This window comes from Taudactylus pleione, unplaced genomic scaffold (assembly GCF_031769625.1).
Source record: "Taudactylus pleione unplaced genomic scaffold, aTauple2 ptg000256l, whole genome shotgun sequence".
Taxonomy (NCBI): domain Eukaryota; kingdom Metazoa; phylum Chordata; class Amphibia; order Anura; family Myobatrachidae; genus Taudactylus; species Taudactylus pleione.
The window spans coordinates 18,247,248-18,263,271 of NW_028284658.1; the positions used below are offsets into that span (position 1 = coordinate 18,247,248).

General features: G+C 39.0%; 1 protein-coding gene across 4 annotated transcripts in view; it reads right to left on the minus strand.

Annotated features, from left to right (window-relative positions):
• The window catches only part of SLA2 (Src like adaptor 2), a 66,362-nt gene that overhangs the window by 25,198 nt on the left and 25,140 nt on the right, over positions 1–16,024 (minus strand). The window contains exon 1 of one of the 4 annotated variants that reach the window (XM_088480821.1): positions 7,318–7,400. The exons of 2 other annotated variants lie outside the window; for them this stretch is intronic. The gene's annotated coding sequence lies outside the window, so the exon portion shown is untranslated. Of the gene's footprint in view, positions 1–2,756; positions 2,819–7,317; positions 7,401–16,024 lie in introns of those variants that run through there. One more of the 4 variants, XM_088480823.1, reaches the window with a different exon arrangement.

Here is a 16,024-nt window from a genome sequence, read left to right on the forward strand (position 1 = left end):
ACACCACCCTGTTCATGCTTTGAATTTCATTGATATATTTTACCCTGCACAATAAATCTTATATCACTATTTTTTCTTGATGGTCAGCATGAGCATCCTTTCATACCATCCACACCAAAAACAGATATACAGTACGTATAAAGTAAGAAAATGGAGCTCGGGTTCTGTTTGTTCCCTCCTCTGCTGAGCTTTTCTAGTCACCCCTGCGGAAAACTGACCCTTCTCAGATATCCTCTCTATTCATATTTTGGGGCTCCACACCCTACTCCTTCCTACCCTCTCCCCCCTTTCTATTTTTTTATTTTATTACGATTACCTTTGTTTTTGTCAGGTTTATGTCTGTTCTTTTATATTTTGTTTGAATAACAATGTCTTATGGATACTGTTTACGCATTTTGTACGTATTTTTATGATCATCTTATGTCTTGTGTGGTCTTTACCTCACATTTTATTGTACTGCTTTAGGACTATTTTGTATTTCATTTTTCAAAATTAATCATCATATACAGTATTGCAAAAACAACAAAAAAAAGGTTGTATTACCACCTGCAGATGGAACTATAAAATGTGAGGATGAAACCAGAAACATTTAAAAAAAAAAAAAAAAAACAACAACTAGTTATCCGCCCCAACTATCAGTGAACAGTAAGTATTGCGGCCTAGTGTGTGTGTGTGATATATATATATATATATATATATCTCACAAACACCCATAGAGTCGGCACTCCCATCCAGTAAGTATAAGCCGAGGTGCCAGATGGGAAAATCATCAATAGCAGCAGCAGCAAGATAGCGGCACACACCGGGCTTCACACAAAAAGGACAACTTTAAAGATCCATTATCTTTGAAATTGTTAGTTTTGTGTGAAGTCCGCTGAGTGCCGATATCTTGCTGCTGCGCTATATACACATATATACATACACACACACACACACACACACACACACACACACACACACACACACACACACACACACACACACGGAAAGTGAAATTATTGACCATACCTTAGCCACCAGTTAGATGCCAGCTATAATATTCTAGTATGTTATAGAAAATGACAGCTGATTGGTTGCTATAAGCAACACTAGCACTTTTCTATTTTTAGAGGTTTTAACAAATCTACCCCTTAGCAATCATTCTTTTTAAAAAAAAATTATTGTCAGGCTAAGGGCACTGAATGTGTTTGCATGTCACTACTAATCCCAGCCATCCAACAAGTGTCAGTTACATGTAATTGTGTTATTCTAAAAGTTAAACACAATGCCAGCCACCAGCAATGTTTAACTAGTATACTTATTCATATTGTTTGCTGAAAGAAAAAAGGAAGTAGACATTTTGAACACAGGGTACTCGGCCTTCTCATGTAATGCTCTATGATTACCAGTAATAAAGTTCTGAGACATTTGGGGGGGTTCCTTGAATGGTAATGTATAATCATTTACTTACAGGTTGATGCTGACTAATACATGTTACCAATTGAGGTCTGTTAGGGAACATAAATATTAAACAGAAGTAATATTGATACTGAAAACACTTCTGGGACTTCAGATTTCAATGCATGGAGTAACAAATTTATAAACAAGTTGTTCATATGAGGTGCTTCCCTTATTTAATTAGAAGAAATCACAGAATTGTATTTGTGTCCCCTTTTCTTTCTATTTTATTTATATTTACTGGGGTGTGCACCTGTTGTATTTGCGGTTTAATCACCAGCAAGGCCTGAGTGTAAGCAACCTTAAAGTGGTCAAATGTCAAATACAGTAGACACATCAATCAAAATATTAACTCTTTCTCTATATGAAACCTAGTTCATATATACAATTTGTTTACACTTATAATTATGTTTAATTTGTAATTCCAACTGAGAAAAGCTGTAATCAGTTAGTAGAGCCATAGTCGCTCACTTGATTACCATGAGTTTATCCTGTGCTTGGGCCACTTGACTATTTTAATATGGCTCCAGGAATTGATAGATCAATCGCTCTTAGTAAGTGATGGTCATCTGAAGTGATAGCCTATGGAGGGAAACAGTGGTACATAAGAATTACTACTTGTTTGCTCTAAAATGATTTCTCCCAGGAATGCACTGATATCCTGCTACACAATATAGCATTAATAATAATACCTTGTATGGTGCATTCTAAAAATAAGGGGGTTATATTGCCTGCCCAATTATGTTACACTTACCGTAATTATAACAATAAAATATTCTATGCTATGATGTTATTCTCAGAATATCAGTCACTTTGTAAATAGAAAGTATGGTGGTCGCTCACATCAGCTTAATGATATTGCTCAGCTGCTTGTAAAGGGCGGGGTTTATACTGAACTACAGAAAAAAGAAGATTCCCTCCAGCACACTGCAGCAATATTAGCAAAAATACTTGAATCCTACATGATAATAGAAATTCAGAGGTATTGGTTGCATACATTTGCAAATATATGATTAAGCGCCGGGCCAGCGTCAAGGCTCCTCTATATCGGCGTCCCTAACATTAAGAGGTTCACGTCCGAGGCGCAGAGCAGCCCAAAAGAATCCAGCCAAGAACCACACCCAGGGCATCACACGAAAAATGGAAAAAAGGTGATAGTGAAGTGTATAGTTTTTTTCAGGGCATCACCACTTAATTCACATAGATATTTTTTTATCACCTTTCCATTTGTTTGTTTTTTATGTAATTTTAATTCTTTCTTATTAGATTAACACTTAGTGAAGTGTAAAGTATAGATGTGTGAAGATAATCAATATCACCTTTTTTCCATTTTTCGTGTGATTCCCTGGGAGTGGTCCTTGGCTGGGTTCTTTTGGGCTGCTCTGCGCCTCGGACGTGAACCCCTTAATGTTAGGAACGCTGGTATAGAGGAGCATTGACGCTGGCCCGGCGCTTAATCATATATTTGCAAATTTCATATAGAGACAAATTACAATATTGTAGTAACAAATTACAATTCACAATCCTGAAACAGAAATGAATAAAATGAAATCAGCAAAGTGACATGAGGCTTATTTGGTCTAAAATTGCTATGCTCCTGCAGCTGGCATTAAGATGTAAGCAATATAATTGTAACCTTTTCCATGCACCAATGTTTACATTACTGGTAACCCACCATATACATTAATTTGCCCTAAATAGGAATTCAGCAGTATTAATAAGACCATTATAGGGTAAATATATTTAGTGATCTATAAAGATGTACCAGAACCATAATTTTGCATGTGTTTAAAGGCAGCAGTCCAAAGGAGCTAACATATGGTGGATAATTATAACATCTATATATTTATTATGATACACTAACTATGTTGGAATAGTACTTGGAGTAGCACCTTCCTTTTTAAGCCAATGGTGAATGTGGAGGTTAAAATTAGAGTACTGAAGTTTCTTTGCTGACTTTGATTTGATGTATTTGAGATACCAAAATGTATTTAAATATTGTAGTTAAATACTCTCACAGCTACCTCTGCTGTCTAACACCTATATTACCTACCGTGTTTTCCTGATAATAAGACCTACTCCGAAAATAAGCCCTACCCTTACTTTTGTAACCCGGTCTAAATTAAGCCCTACCCCGAAAATAAGACCTACCAAAATCCCATTTTGAGCTGGGAATGCTTCAGAGCCCAGCGTTCCCAGTAATGCAGTGCACGGGTGACGTCATGACGTCACCCGCGCGCTGAGGATCCTGTGCGGCCGCGCCTGCTGGATCATGTTAGATCCAGTCAGCATGGAAGTGAGAGGGACATCCCGGACGGCAGGTAAGTACTGTACTGGTGGGTGGTGCTACAGGGGGCGGCCTGCATAAGGGACACTGCTACAAGGGGGCCTGCAAGGGGGGGGCTGCATAAGGGATATTGCTACAAGGGGGCCTGCAAGGGGAGGGCCTGCATAAGGGACACTGCTACAAAGGGGCCTGCATAAGGGGCACATCTACAAGGGGGCCTGCAAGGGGGGGCTGCATAAGGGTCACTTCTACAAGGGGGCCTGCATAAGGGGCACTGCTATCGATGTTAATTAAAATAAGACCTACCCCGAAAATAAGCCTTATGGTGTTTTTTTGAACACACAAAAAATAAGACAGGGTCTTATTATCGGGGAAACACGGTATCAGCACTGCATTGGGAAATAAGCTTGTCCAACTAACCATTCTTAGTGGCTGTAAGTAGCATGGCTTTCATATAAAGTCTATTGATTTAAAACATCTACCATCCAAAACCTCATAATTTGTGCAATCTCTATTACTAATATAGATTCTATATTAGTGTAACTTGCACATCATTAATGATGTATATTAGGCAGGGCCTTCTTTATCTTTACCATGCTCCCTTCAATGCACAGAACTGCACTATGTGTTGGAGCTTTTTAATTAATGCTGATCAGAATTTCTAACATTTTGCAGAACATTACTCTGTTCCAGCTTCTCTAAAACATATAGGAGCCCTTTCACAAGAATATATAAATATATATTTTATAAATTTCATGCACATATACCATCTGACAATGAAATGCAATATAAAACGTGGGTTTAACTTGCATCCGTGTAAAAGTATAATTGCAGTACTTGACATTCTTGATTTAGAGAAGAAAAATTGCACATAGCGTTAAAAGTGCCCATTATCCCTTTCGCATGGTTAATATAAATTATTATAATGCCCAATTTTAGTCTGTTTTTGATTAATATGCAAAAAGGCACTGATAGTTGGAAAAAAGTTCCAACCCAGATTTACTGTAATTGATCAATTAATTCTAATAAATTCTCAGAGAATATCCCAAAATACAATTGAGAAACCTACTTTTTTTAACAACAGATCACAGATCTACATTTTTGAAGTGTTGTTAGTGAATATCCTTTAAAAAAAGTTGTTATACTTACCATAAGCTCATTCCCTCTTCATTCAACAATCCCCTAACATCACATTTACTGGGGGGAAAGTGCTACTCAAGTTCCCAAATGCTCACAGGCTCAGGCAGGACCGAAGGCCAGACATAGATCATATATTAGGACTATGGAGCAACTAAAAGAAGCCAGAAGCTACCCATTCACATAAATAAGTGTAGCATAAACACACTTATTTTTACAAATATGAAATTATATTCACATGAAATCTTCCTCTAAAGTCTAATAACTGACAGTAGTCTTTCTTTCAATTACACTGTATACCAAATGCAGAAGACAATCTCAAGATTAGAATGTAAGCTCTAATGAGCAGGGCCCTCAACCCTCCTGTGCTTCTCCTTACTTATACTTTCATCTACTTCTTACTCCCCTCTAGGGCACCTAACACTTACACCCTGTTGCTTATTTGAGTGTTATGCTGCCAATGCAGCAATGTATATAAATCTTGTGCTGCATGTAGTACTATAACTCACTGGTTTCTTGTGAACTTTATTTATGTACTATGTAAGGCGATGCGGAACACTTGTGGCACCATATAAAGGATAATAATAATGTTAAGCTCTGCCCTTTATTCATTAATATATACATATTTTACAAAAAAACATCTGTACAGTAACTTAAAAGTTTCCTAGTTCAGTTTATAAAATGCAATTGTTACTATGGGGTCTGTGTATTAATAATTGCGGCAATGCAGTGCCTCCCATGCCGGTACAATTTTGTTACTGGAAGGGCCCCTGGCCGACTCCACTCCCTGGCTGCTTGGCCACTGCTGCGCTAGGAGACAAGGTGAGGTGCCGGCGTGCCGCGATGGAGTCACACATACTGTATAAGGGAAAGGGTGGAGTTGGTCTTGGGGGGAAAAAATCTAAATAAATATATTACATATATATTTTAAGGAGTGTGTGGGGAAGGCACACGTGCAATAAATATATGTGATGGGGTAGGCTTGGAAAACAAAATCATAAAATATATGAGAAAGAGAAGATTGGCTGGCTGGGGAGACAGAAGGGGTGCTGGCTGGAAAGACAGAAGGGGGTTGGAGAGACACTGCAGGGCTGGAGTTGCAGGAACATGGGGAGGGGGGCCCAGCTATTTTGTCAGTCCCGGGTCCCACAATTTCTTGTGGCAGCTCTGCAGCTACATACGAACTATAACTCGCAGTGACAGTGGTAAGGATAACCGCTGCCCCTGCGAGTTACATCCATAGGCATAAAGCAGTTTACGCCACCAGTAATAATGGGGACTACGATCTGCAGAACTAATGAGCCTTTTGCAGGAGATGTCTGTGAAATCTCCTGCATCAGGCTATTACTAAATAGGAACACAACATTATGCAGAAACTTCTTTTTCTGCATTTTATGATAAATATGCCACTATTTATTCTTAAAATTTCTAGGCAGTATAAAGTACTATTTATTATATAATGTACAACGAAACATTTATAACCAATGTTAGCAAATATGATGAGAACAGTTGTCCTCCTGGACATAAGGTGTTCAGCTCCAATATTTAAGTACCCCCAAACAGGTCATGTTTTGTGGATTTCTTTAATCATACACAGATGAGTTCATCTATTTTGCTGGGTCAGTAATTATCCCACAGACAGATATTCTGAAAACATGACCAGTACTAAAGAATTGGAGTTAAAAATCCCTAACCTAGACAATACAATACAGTGAGAGGCGGATGAATACTAAAAATGTTATTTAATTATAATGCATTTTAAAGACTACTACTGGAACCATCAGTTTTGCTCACTTTAGACTTGATATTTTTCAGGAAAATTATGGATATTTCTAGAAATCCATACACTGCTAAGAAAATGTTATAAAACACAGCAAACATAACAAGACTCAAGAGGCATAAAAAATGGCAATATATTTATTTATTACCAGTTATTTATATAGCGCACACATATTCCGCAGCGCTTTACAGAGAATATATAAAGTGTTTCCTAAAAATATACAGAAATTATACAGATTAAAAAAATTATTAAACCCTATCTAGATATATACTGTACATAAGCCTGTAGGCAGTTCTATATGAAGATGAAGGGTGTAGATCCAATATACAGTAGAAAGTATAAGCTAAAGTATATATTAAATCAATTTGTAGTTTTGTTATGGGAAAAAAATAATTCAAAAGATCTGTCACCAAAAGTCAAACAATGACATACACTTATTTTAAATGGGAATACATACAAGAAGAAAAACATTATTAGCACAATAAAACTAATACAGATGTAGAGAAGAACAAGAAAAGCTGCAATTCAAACAGCTGCAGCTTCCAACTAAAACACTGTAACAATAGGATATTTTCAGCAAATCATAATCCATCACTAAACTCCCTCGTAACTGTCAACATATGGTACAGTATGAAGCGCTAATGCTGAATAAAGGGATCTGAATGATATAACTTACTGTGCTAGCATGTTTCTATCAGCTGGGAGGACAGTCTCTGGTCTGACTATTGCTGTCAATGTGAGCTAAGGGCAGAGTACATCCAGTCTGACAGCTAATTTCTTAATGAGCAGAGTATAGAGTCATTGGCACGTGTGGAGGAGAGCACTTTCCCACCCCCAGCTGGGAGTTGAGGGGATACACCTTCCCATCCACCCCTAGCCAGGAGCCAGAGGGGAGACACCCCCTGATGTGTGACACTGTGCCAGGCTGATTCCTTGCCTGTATGGTGTAATATCACTATATCCACAGGTCATGGAAAGTACGCACATTTTATTTTTAATGTCTCTGTGAAACACATAGAGCACAACAGTGTAGCCAAGCGTGTTAATACCTATTTCTACATATTCCTCACGTCATTGCACCCACACCACAAGCCTATGTGGTCTGCTTGAAGCTATTTATCTATCATTAGTTAAAAGGAATGTTAGAAAATAAGTCCTATTTAAACAACTTTCTAGATGGAAGACACAGAACAAATTATTCTTTATCACTCATATGTTATATACTACACAGCTGATAACACATGATTTTAAGACAAATAAATACCCTGCAGAAGGTTTATTTTCCTGGGCTAACATCTCCTTTATCCCAAGAGGTTCCATGTCAGGGGGGATTACTTACAACATGTCACTGCTCCAGAACTGTGGGGTGTGCTAAACAGTGAAGTGTGGTGAGGTCAATGGCTGGGGAGGCACACATGAAGATGGGTGTGAGTGCTGGGAGCCTGTCTCACCACCTACTCTCTATAACTCTCCCCTCATTATACTAAGCTTCAGTGTCCATTGATTCTCCTATCTGCATCACTGTGTCTTCTCTTGCTGCTGCTGAGTTCCAATCTCTAAACACTGCAGTGAACTTCCTGGTCACATGATACATCCAAGGTGTCCATCAGTGCTCAAGGCAAGCCCCCATACTCAGAGGCATGCCTCTATTAGCTCTCTTTTATGTGCAGCTTACTGCCTGTAAGCCTGGACAACAAAATAGTATAAAATCATAATGACCTACTCCCTCCCCAATTCCACTCCACACACTGATACATTAATAATGACTTACTTTATACACTTTCACAATATAGTAGCCTGCTCATCACAAGTCTTTCAAACTTGTGATGAACAGACTACTATATGAGCAGGCACACAAGGTTGCAGGCATGGGCGGCATAGGATTTAGTTAGTGGTGGTGGCAGTGATGGTAGCAGACAGCGGCGGTAGCAGGCACCACTGGTGGAGGCAGCGGTGGCAGTAGTTGGCACTGGCAATGGCGGTAGCAGACATTGGCAGTGTCGGCGGTGAGATTCTGCGGAGATTGTAGCTGCAGGCCTTGATCCTGGAGAATCCAGTCCGTGTTAGCCATTAGAGCATAATTTGGCAGCATGACCCATTTCAAAAATGGCACCACAGAGCCCTTTTTAATAACCAAGATAACCGCCACAAGCCAATCACGGCTTGCCGCGTCATCACCCGCCCCCCAGGGCTGGCTTATAGAAGCCAACGTGAGGCAGCGGCTAGCAGTCTGCCAGTGGGGAAGGAGCAGTGAACAGCACCTGAAAGAAGATGGCCGAAGTCCTAGTGGGTGTTGACCATGCAACAGACCTTAAAGGCTGCCGCCCACTAGTGAAGCGCTGGGGAGGGTGGCATCCATGAAAAAGAGCTTACAGGCTGCCACCCCCCAGGTGAAGATGCCAAAAGCCCTGGTGGGTTTGGCCGCCCACCAGGCGAAGAAGCTGGAAGCCGTGGTGGGTTGGCCTGCTGCCACGTGAGTAATAGAACAAGGATGACCATCGGAAATAATGAATGGTTCCCCCATCGATGGTTTCATACTATTATTATTATCAGTTATTTATATAGTGCACACATATTCTGCAGTGCTTTAAAGAGAATATTTGTCCATTCACATCAGTCCCTGCCTCGGTGGAGCTTACAATCTATGTTCCCTACCACATGTACAAGCACACACATACACACTAGGGTTAATATTTTGTTGGGGGCCAATTAACCTACCAGTATATTTTGAGTGTGGGAGGAAACCCACGCAAGCACAGTTAGGGCCATAGTGGGAATTGAACCCATGACCTCAGTGCTGTGAGGTAGTAATGCTAACCATTACACTGTCTGTACTGCTGAAGTTAACCATCAAGGGTACCATCGATAGTTAAGCCACTGATGGCATTCAGTCATCACTATCAGCGCACATTTGCACCAGCCCTATTTTTGGTGCAGAGATACACCTGAAATCAGACAGACCTCCAACTCTGAATAGATTACAATACCGCCCACACACTGTTATACTGAATCAGCAGCAAGAGGAGATGCAGCTGAGATGTGTACAAAGTTGCTCAAGGTAGCTTTTGTTCAGCTTGGACGTATGCACAGTGCGAAAAATGGCAATATCCGCATGCAACTCTGAACCAGCCATTATGACTCATCACCAGCACCTTCTCCTCCAACCATTGTACTAAGAAAGGTCAACAAAGATCACATAACCAAAGTGCAAGAAGTTCTGCCACTAAAACAGGACAAAATAGAACATTTGATGTCCTGTGTGATATCTATATCTTTAATATTCTAATATTGTTACCTACTGATTTACTGTAACAATAGAGACCTTCCCAGAGACCTTCCCTGTCTAGGATATGCAAACAACCTTTCACAGAAATCATTTACGTTAAGAAAGTTGATTTTCACTTCTCTAAACACTAAACGCATGACCACTGCATCACCCATCAGCAAGACTGTGTCAGACAAATATGGATTACGTAAAATGCTAAACATTGCTTAGCCATTGCTGCCACATATAAATAATAATACTAACTCATAAGTAGAAAAACTTTCATCCTATCTCTATAGTATAATTATGTTTTATATGGTTAAAAAAAAAAAAGTTTGATGTATTTATGTATGTATGTGTGTGTGTGTATAAAAAAAAGTTCAGTAAATTATCTCTGTAATGACTTCCTGATGAGGAGAAAGGATTTGTATATTGGTATAGCCTATGTTACTCTGAGGATCTCCAGGAACATTTCAGTGAAAACCCCATCAAAATTGGTTCAGTAGTTCTTGAGTTTATCACGAACATACATACAAATGAATGACACACACACACACACACACACACACGGGTGGTTCACTAAATAAGGTAACAAGACCTCTCATTTCATAAATATATTCAACTCATACATATACGGAATAGTATGACCTTGATTCAGATTACTTTTCCACAAAGGCCCCATACTTGTCATGTGTTTCAACAGTACACCAAGGTATCTATCCCTGCATAGAAGAAAGCAGTGTCAAGCTCCTGGAGCCAGGACATGCTGGCTTGCTGAACTTCACCATCGGTTGCAAATCACGTTCCATCCAGGGTGATTCTTCAAAGGTCCAAAAAGATGGAAATCACTCAGCACCAGGTCAGGGCTGTAGGGAGACTGGTCTAGTACCTCGCAAATGTAGCGCCATAACAACTCACACATGCGGTTGAGTGTAGCCTGGCATTATCATGCTGCAATAAGACGTCTGCTTGCAGCAACCCGGGTAGTTTTCGATGAATGCTCTCCGCAACCATCTCAATGTGTCACAATATTAGGCAGAATTCACAGTATCCTACTTGGTGAGGAAACTGAACACCTTCACCATTACCTTTTTTGCTGACGGATTTGTTTTGAATTTCTTTTAAGGTGGGGATGATGCGAGTTTCATGTCATGGACACGTTTCATTGCCGGTAACAATACGGAGCAGGAACTGCACTCCCTTCCTTATGGTACCACATCAAGTGCATGAGAGACAATCCCATCCTATTGATTTTGTGAACTTCTGTGAGTTGCTTCGGTAACCAGCGTAAACACTTTTCCCTGTTGCTCATGAACGATGCTGTGCACAGTACCCATGAGATGTTCAGTTTGTCAGCAACTCAGACCTTCGAAGCGGCACAAGTTGTCATCTGTGGAGGACATGCTTGGCCAGCCGGATTGCCACTCATATTGAACATCGGTCTTGCCGTTATCAAAGGCAATGCACCAAACCTGTTTCAGTGACATGACGTTATCACTGTACAACTTGACAAGATGGTGATGATTTTCAGGTGATGATGTGCACTTTAGAAATCTAATCACACTACGCACCTCAATGTTTGACCATTTTCTGCCAGTTCCGCCGTCTTGCAACTGATGTGGCCAGATGGGAAATTACAATGAAATAGAGAACATTACACGTTGGTCTTGTTACCTTACTTATTGACCCACGTGTGTGTGTGTGTGTATATACATATATAATCACATGGTGTATAATATATATATATATATATATACACACATTATATATATATATATATATATATATATATATATATATATATAACATACATACACATACATACATACACACACAAAGTCAGAAATCCACTGCACTCGCCACTCCCAGATTTAGGGTGCAGACCTGCACTCGCCATTCCCACGCACAGGGTGCAAGTGGCTTGTGGCCACAATGCTCAAATCAAAAACAGAAAACTCAGCACTCACCATTGTTAAATCACTCACAATAATATATAAATAAATAATGGGATTTTGGTTCATGGATTGATCAATGCATTTAAGCCTGCAGCCCACATCACGGGACCCCACTTCTCTGCAGGTCCTACACTGTCATACATAATGGAACCGGTTCCCTTGTATTTATTGATGATGTGACTGCTGACAAAAGCAGCAGAATGAATTCTGAAGTGTTTTGGGCAATATTATATGCTCATATTCAGTCAAATGCTTCAGAACTCATTGGATGGTGCTTCACAGTGCAGATGGACAATGACCCGAAGCATACTGCAAAAGCAACCAAAAAGTTTTTTAAGGCTAAAAAGTGGAATGTTATGCAATGGCCAAGTCAATCCCCTGACTTGAATCTGATTGAGCATGCATTTCACTTGATGAACACAAAACTGATGGGAAAATGCCCCAAGAACAAGCAGGAACTGAAGACATTTGCAGTAGAGGCCTGGCAGACATCACCAGACGCTGGGTTTCATTCCTGGTGATGCTCTATGCGTTCCAGACTTCAGGCTGTAATTGCCTGCAAAGTGAAAGTTAGATTTAGGATTGTTTAGTTTGTCCCATTACTTTTGGCCCCTTAAAAAGTGGGAGGTACATATAGAAAGCGTTGTAAATCCTACACCGTTCACCTGATTTGGATGTAATTACCCTCAAATTAAATCTGAAAGTCTGCAGTTAAAGCACATCTTGTTTGTTTCATTTCAAAGCCATTGTGGTGGTCAATGTCCCAATATTCATGCACCTGACTGTGTGTGTATATGTATGGGTATTATTTATATATATATATACACATATACACATACACACACACACACACACACACATACATACGTATACACACAGTAGGTAAGATAAGTATTTAACACATCAACATTTTTCTCAGTATATATATTTGTAATGAAATTTTCAACAAATGTCAGCAACAACCCATGCAATCCACACATGCAAAGGAATCAAACCATAGATGTCCATAAATTAGGTTATGTGTAATAATGTGAAATGACACAGAGAAAAAGTATTGAACACATGAAGAAAGAGGTGCAAAAAGGCATGGAAAGCCAAGACACCAGCTGAAATCTATCAGTAATTAGAAAGCAATCCTGCCCCTTGTCAGTCAAAATTAATATAAGCTGGTTCATTCCCAACTGATGGCCTATAAAAAGGTGTCTCATTACCAAGGTGTCACACAAGAAACATCTCATGATGGGTAAAAGCAAAGAGCTCTCTCAAGACCTTCGCAAACCTTATTATTGCAAAACATACTGATGGCATTGGTTACAGAAGGATTTCTAAAACTTCTGCATGTTCCAGTGAGCACTGTTGGGGCCATAATCCGGAAGTGGAAGAACATAATTTCACCATAAACCGGCAACGACTAGGTGCTCCTTGCAAGATTTCTGACAGAGGAGTGAAAAGAATTATCAGAAGAGTTGTCAAAGAGCCAAAGACCACTCATGGAGAGCTTCAGAAAGACCTGGAATTAGCAGGTACAATTGTTTCGAAGAAACCAATAAGTAATGCACTCAACCGCCATGGCCTTTATGCACGCTCACCAAGCAAGACTCCATTGCTGAAGGAAAAGCATGTTGAAGCTCGTTAAAGTTTGCTGCACAACATTTGGACAAGCCTGTGAAATACTGGGAGACTATAGTCTGGTCAGATGAGACCAAAATTGAACTGTTTGGATGCCATAATATAATACACACCATGTTTGGAGGAGAAATGGCACTGCACATCACCCCAAAAACACCATACCAACAGTGAAGTTTGGAGGTGGGAACATCATGGTGTGGGGCTGTTTTTCAGCATACGGTACTGGCATACTTCATTTCATTAAAGGAAGGATGAATGGAAAAATGTACCAAGACATTCTTGATAAAAGTCTGCTGTCATCTACCAGGATGCTGAAGATGAAAAGAGGGTCGAAATTTCAGCAAGACATTGATGCCAAACACACAGCAAAGGACATTCTCAATTGGTTTCAGAGAAAGAAAATAAAGCTGCTAGAATGGCCCAGCCAATCACCCGACTTGAATCCAATTGAAAATCTATGGAAAGAACTAAAGATCAGAGTTCATACAAGAGGCCCACGGAACCTTCAAGATTTGAAGACTGTTTGTGTGGAAGAATGAGCCAAAATCACACCTGAGCAATGCTTGCGACTAGTTTCTCCATACAGGAAGCTGTCATTACCAAGCTTTTGTACGAAGTATTAAACAAATTTCAGTACGTGTGTTCAATACTTTTTCCCTGTGTCATTTCACATAACTTAATTTATGGACATCTATGGTTTGATTTCTTTGCATGTGTGGATTTGTATGTGTTGTTGCTGACATTTGTTGAAAGTGTCATTACAATAGCCCCATTACAAATATATTTACTGTGTTCAATACTTATTTTACCTGCTGTATATATATATATATATATATATATATATATATATATATATATATATATTATCAAAAAGGAATGGGCGCTTGCCAATATCATCCAAAGGCCAAAAGGTATTTTATTACTCACAAGTAGATTTAACTCCCTTTTTATACAGTGAGGGGCCTCTAGGAACCTATGTTCCCTAGAGGCTTGCTTAGGTAAGCCTCCTAAACTTTACAATAAATGTAGTGTTGCTTATAGGAATGCCGTGTACGGCTTGATAACTTCAAAAATGATGGATTAGTGATAATAATATACCTGTTCTTTATCCTTTGCAGATTTCACCACCTTCGGTTACCTTTCACACTTGCCTAAAACTTTTGCACAGTACAGTACATACACAAAGTATATACTTACACTCATACACACAATAAAATGTTTTTTTTTCTTTATCTGTATAAAACTTTCCCAAAAATGTCCCTAAAACTGTTGATTTTTCTTTTAATGATCAGATTATGTAAATAGTTATTTAACCCATATTCTGTATAATTGTATTAACAAATTTGCATATTTGTTAATAAAATTATACTCAATCGGATTTAATTAGCAATTATTTACATAATCTTATTTTTTCAAAAATTTCCCCAAAATATATTTTTTAATCATATTAGCCAATTAAGTGGTTAAGGGCTTTTGGTATGGACAAGGTAATAATATTGCTAAAGTAAGCCAGGGCTAACTTTACGTATTACTAACAAATAGTATGAAGCATAAGCAGATTTGAACCTATACTTTGGCTCTACTAGCGTTCTTCAATGATCACAGTTACACTGTCAGGGCTCTTGCTCCCTCTAGTGGGAAAGAAACGTGTACAAACATATAGTAATTTCAAACAACTATAAACATGCAGACTAAATTATACACAATAAAAAAACGTGACACTAGCACAAATGTGCAGCCACCCGTATCATATCAAGCGGATTGCTACACCATTTACAGTTGCAATTGAGCAAATAGGTCAATATAACAACATCTGGAGAGCCACAGGCTGACTTACACCATCTTTAGGTTGCTTCATATTAATGTAAAATTTGTTTGTATTATGATCCCCTGAATTCACAGCGCTGCATAATATGTCTGCCTAATATATTTTTAATTCATTTATTTATAAACTCAGTATTTGCACTAAGCAATTGTAATAATAAATATTGGGAAAAAATCTAATATTGTGACCCCAGTAATAACTTAATGTAGAAGTACCTGTGATTCCCAACCTTATATTTTCAAAATACATTTTTAAGAGAGAACGGGTAGTGTTTAGGTTTATCAAAACATGAGGGGCACAGGCAGGGTTAGACTTCTGTGTGTCCAACAAGCAGCTCTAAAAAGCTGCATGTAAAAATACAGTAGCATATATACATGCATATGCCAAGCCTCAAAATGCTTTCAGCTCTGAACCAGTAACATATGGGTCAGGTTTGCCAGATGTACATATATAAAAGAGCATGTATAAATGAAATACCAAAAATAATGAATTCTAGATACACCCACAAAATCATACACTAGAGCAGTGGTTCCCAAACTGTGCGCCGTTGCACCCTGGGGTGCCTTGGGACAATTGCAGGGGTGCCTCAGGTTGGTGGTCCAGCACCAAATCAAATTATTTATGGTCAATGTAATGTAAATATGTGGACAAACAGAAGCACAAACCTGTCCACCACCACATAACTGACCCTAAGGATGACAGGTCAGCA